Source organism: Panthera tigris, chromosome A2 (genome assembly GCF_018350195.1).
Source record: "Panthera tigris isolate Pti1 chromosome A2, P.tigris_Pti1_mat1.1, whole genome shotgun sequence".
In the NCBI taxonomy this organism is placed as follows: Eukaryota; Metazoa; Chordata; class Mammalia; order Carnivora; family Felidae; genus Panthera; species Panthera tigris.
In genome coordinates this window covers 77,025,588-77,039,438 of record NC_056661.1, presented here as the reverse complement: position 1 = coordinate 77,039,438, position 13,851 = coordinate 77,025,588, and positions in this window count along the sequence as shown.

The following is a 13,851-nucleotide window of genomic DNA, read 5'->3' as shown; positions in this document are numbered from 1 at the left end:
GCACTTGTACCCCAATGTTTATAGCAGCACTCTCAACAATAGCCAAATTGTGGAAAAAGCCTAAATGTCCATCAACCGATGAATGGATAAAGAAATTGTGGTTTATATACACAATGGAGTACTACGTGACAATGAGAAAGAATGAAATATGGCCTTTTGTAGCAACGTGGATGGAACTGGAGAGTGTGATGCTAAGTGAAATAAGTCATACAGAGAAGGACAGACTCCATATGTTTTCACTTCTATGTGGGTCCTGAGAAACTTAACAGAAGACCATGGGGGAGGGGAAGAAAAAAAGTGGTTAGAGAGGGAGGGAGCCACAACATAAGAGACTCCTAAAAACTGAGAACAAACTGAGGGTTTATGGGGGGTGGGAGGGAGGGGTGAGTGGGTGATGGGTATTGAGGGCACCTGTTGGGTTGAGCATTGGGTGTTGTATGGAAACCAATTTGACAATAAATTTCATAATAAAAATATTTAAAAAAATAATAAAATAATAAAAATCTCTATCCATTTGAAAGGCAAAACAAAATATAAAATTTTATTTCATGTCTTTGATATTTGGGCATATAATTACTTGCACAACTACTTTAAGTTATATAATCTTCCATGGTTTATGTTCCTACAAAAAAAAAAAAAAAAAAACACCAAACCAAACCAAACCAATCAAACAAACAAAAGAAATTGCTTTAGTTTCTTTTCTGACATGAGAATAAATGATATTTACTAAAATTCCCCTCAGTTTTCTCCTTGGTGCTCTGAAAGTGGTCTTTGTAGAAGCTTTGTAGTTCTATGATTTCTTTAAGCCTTAGTGCAGGATTCATCATTTTCTAGAGATTTTGCTTACACAGTTTTGTTCACAGATTGTGTTATTGCATTGAATAAAATATAACATCTACACATCCCTCAGGATCTAAGACACTTGAAGGTCCTGTCTTCTAATAAGATTGCCTCTTTTGCTTTTTGCAGTCCTGGGAGTTCAGCTTTGTTACAAGTGAAAATATTCTGCTTTCCTCAGATCAAAGAGATATAGTCTTATTATCCATACCCTGACACTTTAGAGCAATAGAACAAGACTGTCTTCCCACGTCTGAAAACAAGCTCAAGATTTCTGTATATATGACACACCAAGTTAGCTAAGAAAATGTTTCCTTTTTTCTTTTGTGAAAGGACATGTGATATTAATTTTCTGATTATTAGAAATATTATAATATTTATCTCTGTGCATGAATAAACACATTGCGAAATTATACAAATCAATGCTATAAGTCAACAAAAAAGCTACATTGCTATAAAATCAATTCTTAATGACTTTTCTAAAAAGAAGATGTTTTTGTTTAATATGGATCACTTTGAATTAATTTTTTAATGTTTACTTATTTTTGAGGGGGGGAGGCAGAGAGTGAGGGAGATACAGAATCTGAAGCAGGCTCCAGGCTCTGAGATGTCAGCACAGGGCCCCACGCAGGGCTCAAACTCACCAACCACGAGATCATGACCTAAGCGGAAGTCAGATGCTTAACCAACTGAGCCACCCAGGTGCCCCAAAATGGATCACTTTGAAAGACAGTAAACAAACCCCAAACTCACTTTTGGTTACCAGAATATTAGAGTTACCAAAAAAGTCCAGGCTGCATTATACAATTTTAAATGGCATTCCTGATTGAACTCACCCCTACTATGTCTCAGCATAAAAATGTACTTATTTAGAATTGGGTAATACTCATTGGAAAATAAATTTCTGGCAAAAGTACAAACTATGTGTGGTTCCCATAGAATTAAACAAAAATAGATCTTGTTCAAAATAACAATAAAAAACCCATGGGACTGACTAATAAAAGATGGCTGGCACAATCTGAATTCCATTGCAAGAGCTAAAGAGAACTTTAAAAATTGGTGACACAGTAGAATCATTTATCATTCTTTATAACTATGGCAGCCATCTTGGAACAATTCTGTTAACTGTGCCTTCAATAAGAATTCAGGCTACTAACCACACTGGAAAAAGCAAAGTTTGCTTCTTCTGTATTTTGGGGTTTCAACAAACCAACAGTGAGCTATCCAGACACCACATCTGTTAGGCATTGTGCTGATCACAAAAGGATCATACCTCAGATACAACTTCTTGTTTAATTTGAGGTAATATTTCTAAAATTTCATTCCATGGATCTGTCATTTTTCTTGCTATCTGATTCTCAAATAAGAATATAATCAGAATATATTGTTCTTTAAGCTTTTTCACATCAGGATGAACATTTTGTTAAATGCCATGTGATTTCATTCATATGTGGAATTTAAGAAACAAAGCAAATTTACAAAGTAAAAAAGAGACAAACCAAAAAACAGGCTTTTAAATTAGAGAACAAACTAGTGATTGCCAGAGTGAAGGAGGGGGGATGGGTGAAATAAGTGAAGGGGATTATAAGTACATTTATTGTGATGAGCACTAAGTAATGTATAGAATTGTTGAATCACTATATTGCACACCTGAAACTAATATAACACTACACATTAATTACAGCAGAGTTTAAAAAATAAAATAAATAAAAACTAAAAAACAAAGAAATTATCATATCAGATTTTCAGTTCACTTTGCATACTATAAATAAATATAGCATAGTCCCAAACTCCTTCTAGTGTCATGTAATTTTTACTACATTCAATTAAAACAACTAATTTAAAAAAATAGCCAAATGGTTATGTCATCTTTTTTTAAGTAAACTCTACAACCAACATGGAGCTTGAACTCATGACTCTGAGGTGAAGAGTCACATACTCTACCGACTGAACCAGGCATGTGCCCCTCGAATTTTATACCTTTGTAAGAATTTTTATACTTTTGTAAGAATTTTTATATAATAAATTTAGTGATCGGGAAAAATCCTTTATTTAGAATATGTATCTTAGAAAATATAATCATTTAAAATATAGTGAAGATTCCTGTGTGCCTACTTATTTTCTGGGAAGAGTTTCCTAAGAGATGTTAGAAGGAAAAGGTTCCAGTAAGGAAAGCATGAAATGCAAACCATTTGCATGTATAGAAGTGTTAGTTAGCTGGCTTGCCCTTGAAAATGGCTGAATGGGATTATTCCCCACTCTCCAGTCCTTTCAAAAGAAAAGAAAAAAAAAATCCCTGCAGTTTGTTGTTACCAGATCAAGTGACCAGGTGCACACAAGCCCCAGCAGATTAGGGAGGAATTCTCTACATGGACCTCAGACCTGCTGGTGTGCAGGGCTCCCACCTCCTGACCTCGATGGTCTTGAATGGCCATGGACAAATCACAGAGCCATGGCTGCTATCAGGGAAACAGCCTCTCTAAAAGACTCAAAGTTGCTTGGACATCACCGTAATATGTTTGTAGAATGACACTGTTACCAAGGTGCATGGTGGAAGAGTAGAAAGAACATGGGTTTGGAACTCAAAATCTTGGCTCCACCTTTCCAGCCATGCCATCTCGCACAAGTCATTTTATCTGTCTAAGCCTCAGTTTCTGCATCTATAAAATAAGGATAATAATTATTTCATTTTTTGGAGGGGAGTAAGTGCGGTAACATATTTTAGTGGGTCTTGGATGTAAAAGGCTCTTTTGCAATTATTAGTTATTAATATTTGTATTGTTGTGACTGTTGGTATAATTTCCTTCTCTAATTGTCACACTTAAAATTTATACTCCCTCTGTCGATCCAATATTTTTATTCTTAAGTCTCCCATGGTGCTGAAATGTTGGTTAAGCAACTGTCTCCCCTACCAGGTTGGAAGGGCCTTGACGGCAGAGACCTGGTCATCTTTGTTTTTGTATCTCTCCCTCTCGCCTGGCATTCCCAACACTAGCTGGGAACTAGTTGAACATGCTGAACGTGGCTGAATATACCAGAGCCTACTTAATTAGGCTTACTTGAACCCTTCTTATTTGAAATTACTAAAAATATTCCAGTATTTCAAAAAGCCTAAGTTCACCTCCCAAAATGCTTATGAAATGTATTTCCACATACGCGATCAATGCCAAGACATAATGGCAATGTCGAAGCACACAGCAACACCTTACTGCTGCTTGTGGCTGTTTATCAGGAAACTAGCTTGGTGCATCTATGCACTTGTTCTCATTTGAAGTCTTCCTATGAAATATGTCATATACAAGTATTATCAGCCTCATTATGTATAGGTGAAGAAGCTGACACAAATAAGATTAGTAAATACCTTAGTGGAAGTCTGCTATTTAATCAAGAGTGACACTGGCACAGAACTATCATCTCCTATAATTCACCCCCTTTGAAACAGAACATTTACGTCTCAAGATTAAGCCCTGGTATACAGTTGGGGCCTAACTGGAGAGTTGAATAAATACCTGCCATAATTATTGCTATTGTCCATATAATTTCCTTCCCTGGCTGGAATTTATTTTTTCTTCTTTCTATTCCAAAAACGTGTGTTGATATGTTTCTAATGGCACTTATTGTAGACCACATTCCACCAAAACCAATATGACTTCTAATTTTTCAACATAAAGTACCCAAAGTGTCCTTTACAGAGTAGGGTTGGTATTGTTACAAAGATTAGGTGTCCTGATTGGTACATTTTTCAGGGAAACAGAGAAAAAGCTGTGCAGATTATGCCATGGTTTTGGTAGAGCTCCCTCTGACATTAATCCACAAGCTTGACAAGGGCGCACAGTAAGACAAATAAGTCCATGACATAGAAGGAGGGAATGTTACTAAATAAGAGAGTCTTGTGTTTTCTGGATAAAAGGAAGGAGGAGGGCAGTTTCATACTTAATGTTGCTCTGGTATTTCTTACCATAATCTATTGTAACAGTGTAATAAAAATTTCTCCTGGCTTTCTTTATAAAAATCATCTTGAGAAAAGACAGTGACCCTTCTCAGCGACTGACTCCTATTCTGGGTATGATGTCTCCACCCTCACTAAAATGGGCTTCAGCTTGGAAACTTGTATAACTGTTATAAAGCCACATTAGGCCCAACCCTTGAGGCCAGCAGTGCCAGACAGGACAAGAGGAAATGCCTCCTCCACTCAGCCATTTTCCCTGACACACACAGAGACAAGTAAGATTTCTGAAGGGCTGTAAGGGGGACATCTACCATGTTAGTGGAAACCCATCGGGGCTTGCCTTGCTAAAGGCAGAGAGACAACGAGGTAGGGTTGACAACATTCTCCTTGCCACTTCAAATTCCTTCCCACTAGGCTAGCTGAGTTTTGAAATTCTACCAATAGAGTTTCATCCCTTAGATCCCTAATGAGGGTACTCCTGAGAAAGAGAACACATCAAACCTTTGTTTATTTTCTCTTTCTGTCTCTTCGGAGAAAGGAGTTGATCAAATTCTTTCTTAAAAGCAATCTAATAGAGAATAGGGCTACTAGGTAAGGAGAAAACATAAGAGGGAAAAAATCTCTAGCCAGCTTCTCTTGGGCCAAGCAGAAATGCTAGGTCCCTTTGTCCTGGGAACATCCTCACCATTAGTGGGACAGTAAAGAATCCCAGACCTAGACCTTTAAAGGAATTAGTGTATTAGCTAGACTTAGAGATGAAATGTCATTTTCTGCAAGTCCTCCACAACTAAGTTGTCTTTGGCTCAAGATTCTGATATAACGAGTCATATCCTACAGGCTTTGGGAAGATATCCCTATGAGATATTCAAAATTCTGAGGGTGGTCATTATATCTAAAACAGGAGTGCAAGCCTTCTTGCCAGAAACACTGTAAAACAGACACTGGTTCATCTTCCATAGCACTGTTCAACTCTTCTTGAGAAACTGGATGCTGATAAATTCTTCAGCACTATTTTTCGCTTGCTGGTAGATCAAGGGCTTCAAGGTCAAAGATCTTGGGCTGCCTTACTTCCTCCTGTCTTTATCAGGGCGACCACAGCAGCAGCTATGGTGGTGGTAGGTTTGATAGCCCTCCCTATCTCTGCTCCTCTTTCCCAAATTCTAACTTGAATGTGGTCACCCCTGTCCTTTCAGAGACATCCACGGGAACATTATAGCTCAGGCTGCTGCTTTGCTGTAATGCAAAACTGCATTTTAAGCACTGTAGTAATTTCATAGTGTTTGAAATCAGCACTCAGATGTGTGAGAAAGTTCACAAAAATGAAGGTGAAACCTGCTTTAAAAAAATCTCTATTAACTGTATATACAATACATGCATATATATGACATATAAAACAATATATACTGTATAGTATACTTGAAAGTTGCTAAAGAGTAGATCTTGAACATTCTCACCATACATACACACACAAAATGGTCAGCTGGGCAGGGGGAATGGATGAAGGTGGTCGATAGGTACAAAGTTCCAGTTGTAAGATAAGTAAGTAGAGACGAGGTAATTATACTATAGTTGTACAGTGGCTATAGTCAATGCTGCTGTATGGTATATTTGAAAGTTGCTAAGAAAGTAGATCCTAGAAGTTCTCATCACAAGGCAAAAAAAATTTTGTAATGATATGAAGAGATATTAACTAAACTTATTGTGGTGATCATTTCACAATGTATGTATGTTGAGTCCTTATGTGGACCACCTTTAAACGTACACACTGCTTCCTGAGAGGAAAATACATTGCAATCCAGGCCTATCTCAAGAAACAAGAAAAATCCCAAATACAAAATCTAACAGCACACCTAAAGGAAACAGAAGCAGAGCAGCAAAGACACCCCAAACCCAGCAGAAGAAGAGAAATAATAAAGACCAGAGCAGAAATAAACAATACAGAATCTAAAAAAACTGTAGAGCAGATCAATGAAACCAAGAGTTGGTTTCTTGAAAAAATAAACAAAATTGATAAACCTCAGCCAGGCTTCTCATAAAGAAAAGGGAGATGACCCAAATAGATAAAATCATGAATGAAAATGGAATTATTACAACCGATCCCTCAGAAATACAAGCAATTATCAGGGAATACTATGAAAAATTATATGCCAACAAACTGGACAACCTGGAAGAAATGGACAAATTCCTAAACACCCACACACTTCCAAAACTCAAACAGGAAGAAATAGAAAGCATGAACAGACCCATAACCAGTGAAGAAACTGAATCAGTCATCAAAAATCTCCCAACAAATAAGAGTCCGAGACCAGATGGCTTCCCTGGGGAATTCTACCAGACATTTAAAGCAGAGATAATACCTATCCTTCTCAAGCTATTCCAAAAAATAGAAAGAGAAGGAAAACTTCCAGACTCATTCTATGAAGCCAGCATTACTTTGATTCCTAAACCAGACAGAGACCCAGTAAAAAAAGAGAACTACAGGCCAATATCCCTGATGAGTATGGATGCAAAAATTCTCAATAAGATACTAGCAAATCGAATTCAAAAGCATATAAAAAGAATTATTCACCATGATCAAGTGGGATTCATTCCTGGGCTGCAGGGCTGGTTTAACATTCGCAAATCAATCAATGTGATACATCACATTAATAAAAGAAAAGATAAGAACCATATGATCCTGTCGATCGATGCAGAAAAAGCATTTGACAAAATTCAGCATCCTTTCTTAATAAAAACCTTCGAGAAAGTCAGGATAGAAGGAACATACTTAAACATCATAAAAGCCATTTATGAAAAGCCCACAGCTAATATCATCCTCAATGGGGAAAAACTAAAAGCCTTCTCCCTGAGATCAGGAACACAACAGGGATGTCCACTCTCACCGCTGTTGTTTAACATAGTGTTGGAGCTTCTAGCATCAGCAATTAGACAACAAAAGGAAATCAAAGGCATCAAAATTGGCATAGATGAAGTTAAGCTTTCACTTTTTGCAGATGACATGATATTATACATGGAAAACCCGACAGACTGCAACAAAAGTCTGCTAGAACTGATACATGAATTCAGCAAAGTCGCAGGATACAAAATCAATGTACAGAAATCAGTTGCATTCTTAAACACTAATAATGAAGCAACAGAAAGACAATAAAGAAACGGATCCCATTCACAATGGCACCGAGAAGCATAAAATACCTAGGAATAAACCTGACCAAAGATGTAAAAGATCTGTATGCTGAAAACTATAGAAAGCTTATGAAGGAAATTGAAGAAGATATAAAGAAATGGAAAAACACTCCATGCTCATGGGTTGGAAGAATAAATATTGTTCAAATGTCAATACTACCCAAAGCTATCTACACATTCAATGCAATCCCAATCAAAATTGCACCCGCATTCTTCTCAAACCTAGAACAAGCAATCCTAAAATTCATATGGAACCACAAAAGGCCCCCAATAGCCAAAGTAATTTTGAAGAAGAAGACCAAAGCAGGAGGCATCACAATCCCAGACTTTAGCCTCTACTACAAAGCTGTAATCATCAAGGCAGCATGGTATTGGCACAAAAACAGACACATAGGCCAATGGAATAGAATAGAAACCCCGGAACTAGACCCACAAAAGTATGGCCAACTCATTGACAAAGCAGGAAAGAACATCCAATGGAAAACAGACAGTCTCTTTAACAAATGGAGCTGGGAGAACTGGATAGCAACATTCAGAAGGTTGAAACTAGACCACTTTCTTACACCATTCACAAAAACAAACTCAAAATGGATAAAGACCTAAATGTGAGACACAAAACCATCAAAACACTAGAGGAGACAGCAGGAAAAGACCTCTCTGACCTCAGCCGTAGCAATTTCTTACTTGACACATCTCCAAAGGCAAGGGAATTAAAAGCAAAAATGAACTATTGGGACCTCATGAAGATAAAAAGCTTCTGCACAGCAAAGGAAACAATCAACAAAACTAAAAGGCAGCCAACGGAATGGGAAAAGATATTTGCAAATGACATATAGGACAAAGTGCTAGTATCCAAAATCTATAAAGAGCTCACTCCACACCCGAAAAAGAAGCTCACTCCACACCCGAAAAACAAATAATCCAGTGAAGAAATGGGCAGAAAACATGAATAGACACTTCTCTAAAGAAGACATCCAGATGGCCAACAGGCACATGAAAAGATGCTCAACATCTCTCCTCATCAGGGAAATACAAATCAAAACCACACTCAGATATCACCTCACGCCAGTCAGAGTGGCCAAAATGAACACATCAGGAGACTATAGATGCTGGAGAGGATGTGGAGAAACGGGAACCCTCTTGCACTGTTGGTGGGAATGCAAACTGATGCAGCCGCTCTGGAAGACAGTGTGGAGGTTCCTCAAAAAATTAAAAATAGACCTACCCTATGACCCAGCAGTAGCACTGCTAGGAATTTACCCAAGGGATACAGGAGTGGTGATGCATAGGGGCACTTGTACCCCAATGTTTATAGCAGCACTCTCAACAATAACCAAATTGTGGAAAAAGCCTAAATGTCCATCAACCGATGAATGGATAAAGAAATTGTGGTTTATATACACAATGGAGTACTACGTGACAATGAGAAAGAATGAAATATGGCCCTTTGTAGCAACGTGGATGGAACTGGAGAGTGTGATGCTAAGTGAAATAAGCCATACAGAGAAAGACAGATACCATATGTTTTCACTCTTATGTGGATCCTGAGAAACTTAACAGAAACCAATGGGGGAGGGGAAGGAAATTAAAAAAAAAGAGGTTAGAGTGGGAGAGAGCCAAAGCATAAGAGACTCTTTTTTTTTCTTTTTAAGTTTATTTAGTTTAGAGACAGAGAGAGACAGAGCATGAACGGGGGAGGGGCAGAGAGAGACGGAGACACAGAATCGGAAGCAGACTCCAGGCTCTGTGCCATCAGCCCAGAGCCCACCGGGGCTCGAACTCACGGACCACGAGATCGTGACCTGAGCTGAAGTCGGACGCTTAACTGACTGAGCTACCCAGGTGCCCCCAGAAGAGACTCTTGAAAACTGAGAACTGAGGATTGATGGGGGTTGGGGCGGGGGGAGGGTAGGTGATGGGCATTGAAGAGGGGATCTTTTGGGATGAGCACTGGGTGTTGTATGGAAACCAATTTGACAATAAATTTCATATATTAAAAAAAAAATGTACACACTGCTGTGTGTCAGTTATACCTCAATAAAACCAGAGGGAAATAAGGGTAACTATGTAAGATGATGGATATATTAACCAACTTTATTACAGTAATCATTTTGCAATTCATACATACATCAAATCATCATGTCATACACCTTAAACATATAACGGTACATGTTAATTTTATCTTAATAAAGCTGGGGAAAAAAATCCTTGGCTCTTTATATATAGTCAGGAGTTAAAATAATAATAATGATAATCCAACTGATGCTTGGATAGTAGTCTATGTGAGATGTTTTTGGCTAAAATATTTTGGCCAATACTTATATATAAACTAAGTTGACATGGTTCCCAGGAAGCTGGAGCTTTTTGTCCGGTGCTCAGCCATCAGCTTAAGAACATAGCTCCATTTTCCATGGAACCCCAAAACTGGATGATGCTATGTAGCCTAGTAGTTCTTATTGACACAGTAACCATGGCAACTGGAGAAATTTCTGCAATCCCAGGGCAGGTTTTTCAGAGCTCCTTCTTCCAAGGTCCTCTACCTGTATTCCTACTGAACCCTCTCCCTCACTCACTCAGTTTATCTTACCCTGGTTCTCTAGAAGTAAAGTCACTTTAATTTATTTCCAGCTATCTCAGGAAACTCTAAGTGCTTTGCACACACTTTCTTAGGCAACCAGCAACACCTCTAATAGACCCATTTGGTATGGGTCTATTAGACCCAATGGAAACACAGTTCCATTGTTGCAGCAAAGAAAATTTGGTGCATATAGTCTAAAATGTTTGCATACGAGGAGCTGATGAACCTCTGGTCACAAGAATTCAAAGCCTAATCCATTCAAATACGATTGCCTCATTTCCTTAGAAGCCAAGAGCTTTTGGTGTGCCAGTGTGGTGGGAGTATGTAGAAATGTTACTTAGTAAATGGAAAAAAGTGCTTTAACCTTTCTGACAAAATTCAGCAAGTGTGAGATTGTCACAATTAGAATCGGTTGTCTTTTCCAAATTTAGGTGACCTTTTTTAAGTGCAGCAATTGAAGTCTAATTAAACACAAAGAAGTTAAGATTTCACTCAAGAACCAATTTCTAAATTCAAAAATCCATTCCGTGCCAAGGTTCTGCCTACTTTAAACTGAAAATTAATTAATAGAGGATTTTTAAAACACTGGACATGCACACTGAACTATGTGCTATATTCTCACAATGACTATATTCCATGATGTTATCAGCTACTTTCAGATGTCAAAGAAGTAGAAAAGACTTGAAAAATAAAGTCATTGGTAATGAAGGGTGCAATCATTTTTGCAGTAACAGAACAAGTGATTATTTAGGGACATAAAAATATTCAGTACCAGACCATACCTTCTTTTGTGACTTAAGGGAGGATTGGGGGAATCAACAAGTGGCTGGTTAGCCAATATTAAATTAACAACTTCAGGAACTCCATAGACAGGAGGATTAGCATAACAAGATCTGGGAAGGATCTGGCAAGTTCTTTCCCTCACCTGCTAGAAGCAAATGAAAGAACCCCCTCAAGCCTGGTGTCTCTCTTCACCACAGCTCCTCACACTAGGCTGGTTTCTCAGTTTACTGGTTTAAGAGCAATAATAACAATTCTTGCACCTTTTTTTTTCTTTTTTTTTTTTAAGTACACTTCATGCCCCATGTGGGGGCCCAATGCAGGGCTTGAACTCACGACCCTGAGATCAAGACCCTGAGATCAAGCCCTGAGCTGAGATCAAGAGTTGGACACTCAACCAACGGAGCCACACAGGCGCCCCCGACAATGGTTGCACTTAAAAGTATTTTCAAAACACTTTCCTATCCTTTCTCACTTTTGTCCTCACCCAGCCCATTATCTCCATTTGCCAAATGCAGACGCAACTCAAGCTCTCTGAAATCCGGGCTGCAACCACTGTTCAACAACAGGAGATGCTACGTTGAGATACAATCCAGAATTGGGGGCAGATCAGAGGAAAACATCTGGGCCCCACCCCAAACATGGCCATCGAAGCAACCGCCAGATCAGTGAGTGGTTCTCCTGGGGGCTGGACAATCCACTGGACCTCTGGGTGGGGGTAAAGGACAGAGGGTTCTGTGACATCCTGCCCCTCAAATCTCACCTTCCCAGGCTGAGTCACTGTGTCAGTTGAAACAGAATGTCTACTGCTGTAAACCAGCCCTGGGAGTTATCCCCACATTTCAGCTGCACAGGGTACCTGCAAGCAAGCCCACTGCCAAATATGTATATTACAATCAGTCTAGCTCATACTGTATCTGTTGCAGTACACAGAACCCATTATGAGGTCTGCCATGAAAAACTTACATTCTGGCTTTATTATTTTTTTTCATTAATTTTTTTTAATTTACATCCAAATTATTTAGCATATAGTGCAACAATGATTTCAGGAGTAGATTCCTTAATGCCCCTTACCCATTTAGCCCATCCCTCCTCCCACACCCCCTCCAGTAACCCTCTGTTTGTTCTCCATATATTCTGGCTTTAAAATGTCCAATAGGGATTAGTTCTACCCTTGACCTAAGCTAAAACAAAACACATGAGCACATTTTCTAGATCAAAGAATGCCAAGATAACTATGCAATGGGTTTCAGAGAAATAGATCTCCACTTTGAAATTGAGCCAGAATTCATATCTTACCCTCCTGAAAAAAAAATGTTTCTTTACCAAAACTACATAAGACACTTTAAAATTTTCTTTTGAAAATTCCTAGTTTTTGGTTGCGTGGTGGAATGTGAAACCTACATACCTATTGGAAATATCTATTCCTTTAGTAACCATGTTACTTTGGATAGCTACATATCTCCCAAACAAGAGAACAGTTTTCCTATTTTATGAACAGGTATAGATTTCTGCCTGTCACTGTAGCAGTTTTCACATTATAATTTCAGAACACTTTGAAATGCTGTTATTACCACCATATTTTTACAAAAAAGGAAACCGAAGCATAAAAAGGCTGTCCAGCACTTATAGTCAGTGGTTCCTAACATGTAGGCTGAGAGAGGATCACTGTAAGCCCAGAGATCTTGCAGAGGGCCAGCCAGGTCCTTCCTTTTCCAACCACGTATCTGTGTGAGGCAGGGTTTTCTCCATACATGAACTTCAATAAAAACAACACATGGCAATGGTGTCAATGCAGAAGCAGATTGTTGAATCCAACTGCCTTTTGTCAGGCTAGACATTTAAAGAGATTTGCAAGATGTAAAACAATACCATTCTTCTCACTGGATTTCGCTTGGCAAAATACAGTTATCTGTCATAAAATATGTATTTATGTTAATACGTTATAGGCTTCTATCATTACTTTAAAATGAAATATGAAAGTATTTCTTAAATTTCTCAGTTTTAATTTCTAATATGGCAAACAGCAATAGATATAACTTACATAACCAAAAGCTCTTTGGGGTCCTCAATGAATTTGTAAAGGAATCTTGATACTAAAAAGTTTGAGATCTGGGTGAAAGAATAAAACCTTCGTGGGAAAAGCAAGTCAAATAATATTATCAAAAGAGAATAATAAGGACAAATTTGAAATTAAAATGAAGATCACTATTGTAGTTCACCATTGTAGAATTAAGAAAGAAAAAAAGATATTTTCAATAAAATTAAGAAAGAAGATCACGTTTTAGGCAAAAGATCCACATGCAAGGTCCAAAGAATATGGAAAAATAAAAATTTCACAGAATTTCACAGAAATTTGTTTTTGAAGGGGAGTTTGGGTGTATTTGCACTATGGGCTAATAGCAAAACCATTGGGAAGGAAGAGGGTGTTGTTAGCAATGGAAGTATTATGGATGGTTCAAAATATTTGTAGGTCTAAATCTGTCAGCTAAATTAATGCGAGATCTCAGGCTAAATATGAATC